Consider the following 2,836-nt stretch of genomic DNA (forward strand, 5'->3'; position numbering starts at 1 on the left):
GAACAAGGAAATAGCAGTCAAAAAGGATTTCAAGTTTCAATTCTTGGTGGAAGATATGAACAAAAAGTTCAATTTAAGTATTTCTCCATTTCTGGCCAAGTTTGAGTCCCTGTATCTCTACAAACACACACCCCTACCAGTAGATACACTGCTGGTAGGTTCATCCAGACACAAATTCAAAACATCTGTCTCATTTGGCAGTACTGGTACAACCGGGTAAGGATGCCCTAAGTGTCTTCTGCTTGACAGAAGGCACATGGAATTGATTCCTCTCTCACACCAATGCTATCCATGACACAGTCTAATAAAGTCAGAGCTAGAATTGCTTTGAATCTACACTAGCATGCATGAGAGAACACTGTGACTGTGTGCATCTCTCAGAGGGTTTTCTTTGCATGTCTTCTTTCTCATTTCTCATGTTCCTCTGGGAGATCTCATTGTCAGTTTCAACAAAGAGCATCATCTCTTTGCAGATGATATCCAACTCTACAACTCTGTCAAGTCACTCTCTGATCCCCTTCTTGCCACCTGTCTTCAACATGTCAATCAACAGATGGCTACACCATCACTAAGGAATGCTTCAAAGGCATTCAAAATGTTTTAAAAGTCCTCTTTGTTCCATGTCTCTTGCGCTGCTATCAGTCTTCTTAATTCAGCCCTTCAGTTCTCCGCCAAAAATCTTGCTGCTATCCACAACACAGGGTTTTTAATTTCTTTTCCCCTACTTAAAAGCTACTTCCATAATATTTACAGATTTGTCCATCCTTTGACATCTGCTTCCTCTGTGTTATGTTGAATGTTTTACTCCAGTTTAAAATAATGCCATTTTGTCCACTTTGGTTTTCTACAAACGTATTTTCTAACTTCATCAACCAATGAGCAGGAAACAGAATACTACTCTACTTCAAAAGGTGGAGACTCCCTCAAGAGCTTTTAGTATCTTCTTAAATGCATAATCTCATTTTAAGATTTGTGAAAATATATTTCAGTGTCTCCACCAGGAAGTTACAGCCTTCTGATAGACTTAGAAGAGTAATACAGTTTTTTGCCAGATGACTCTGTTATTATCAAAATATCATGCTGGTATTACCTAAACATAACTGTGTTGGAATGTACCAGATTTCTCTCACAGCATCTCAGCTTTTGCTTCTCCTCAGCCCTTTCTTATCTCTGTATCATCTCTACAAGCTTCCAAAAACCAGAAAGCAAGCCCATTCCTTCACTTACCCTATTTTAATCTTGCCTGCATTTTCAAGCCTTCCCTTCAAACCATTGTATCATCTTTGGTACAGCCCATTTCCACAGCAGTAACGTTCCAATGATTTGTAATAATAACCTGTCATAAATCTGGAGTGTCTCTGACAGTAAAGAAAGTGGAAGAATGTAAATGGATAAACAAAAGTGAAGTGTAGCCACATGAGGAAAAATCCTCGTGTGGAAGTAGGGAATCTGATGTAAAAATACCAATGAATCGCTGGTGTAAAATATACCAAAGAAAAGAACTATATGGGCCAATGGTCAACCACCTAAACCCCACTGGCAAGTGCACCTGGGGAGCCTCACAGGGGTGCTCGTGAAGGCTGACAACCACAAATTCCCAGTGTATGTTTTCTACTGCAAAAAAGAGGCTGCAAACAGATTGGCACACATCATTCTCTTAGTAAGGGGATTATCCTTCTATTTGTTACTGCTTCCACCTCCTCTTTCATCCTGACATTTGCAATCCTGTAACACTAGTGGTAACCACAGCCACTGTGTAGAAAGAGCATTTAGTGTTCTCCTTTTAACAGCATTTAGCAGCTGGAACCAGCTCACTTTCACAGAATCACAGAATGGGTAAATTGTGTGGAAGGGATTACAGTGGGTCATCTCACCCAACCTCCCTGCGTAGGCAGGGTCGTCCTAGAGCACATGGCATAAGAGTGCAATCCACATGGTTCTTGTATATCTCCAATGAGGGAGACTCCACAACCTCTCTGGGCAATCTGTTCCAGTGTGTGTGGTCACCCACACAGTAAAGATGTTCTTCCTTATATTCAGGTGGAGCTTCCTGTGCATCAGTTTCTTCCCCTCTTGCTTCATGTCTTAGTTGTTGGTACCTCTGAGAAGAGTCTGGACTCATCCTCTCAGCACCCCCTGTTTAGATAATTATACACATTAATAAGGTGCCCTCCTAGTCATGTCTTCTCGAGGCTGAACAGTCCCCGTTCCCTCTGCCTTTCCTCTTAAGAGAGATGCTCCAGTCACCTTACCCTCTTTGTCACCCTCTGCTGGACCCTCTCCAGCAGCTTCACGTCTCTTGTGCTCACCAGCCCAGAACTGGACACTCCAGATGTGACCTCACCAGGGCAGAGTAGAGGGGCAGGATCGCCTCCCTCGACCTGCTGCTGCTCTTCCTAATGCATCCCAGGACAGCACTGGCCATCTTGGCCCCAATGCTGGCTCATGGACAGCTTGTGGTCCAAGGACCCCCTGGTCCTTCTCCGTAGAGCCGCTCTCAGCCCCCAGCCTGTGCTGGTGCCCAGGGTTATTCCTGCCCAGGTGCAGGACCCTGCATTTGCCTTTGTTGAATTTCAGACAGTTCTCTGACCCTCTCTCCAACCTGCCGAGGGCCGTCTGAAGGGCTGCACAGCCCTCTGGGGTATCGGCCACTCCTCCCGGCTTTGTGTCATCAGCAAACTTGTTGAGGAGATACTCTGCCCCTTCAACACTTTGCCAGCTCCTCTCAGAGAACCAGTCAGTGGGGAGCAGCCTGTGAGACGCCGGGGCCTTGTCAGAGCTCTAAGTCGGGCCCAGGTGGCGGCGGCACAGCGGAGGCTCGGGCAGCGTGGCAGCG

This window comes from Corvus brachyrhynchos, unplaced genomic scaffold (assembly GCF_000691975.1).
Source record: "Corvus brachyrhynchos isolate BGI_N302 unplaced genomic scaffold, ASM69197v1 scaffold92, whole genome shotgun sequence".
Lineage (NCBI taxonomy): Eukaryota > Metazoa > Chordata > Aves > Passeriformes > Corvidae > Corvus > Corvus brachyrhynchos.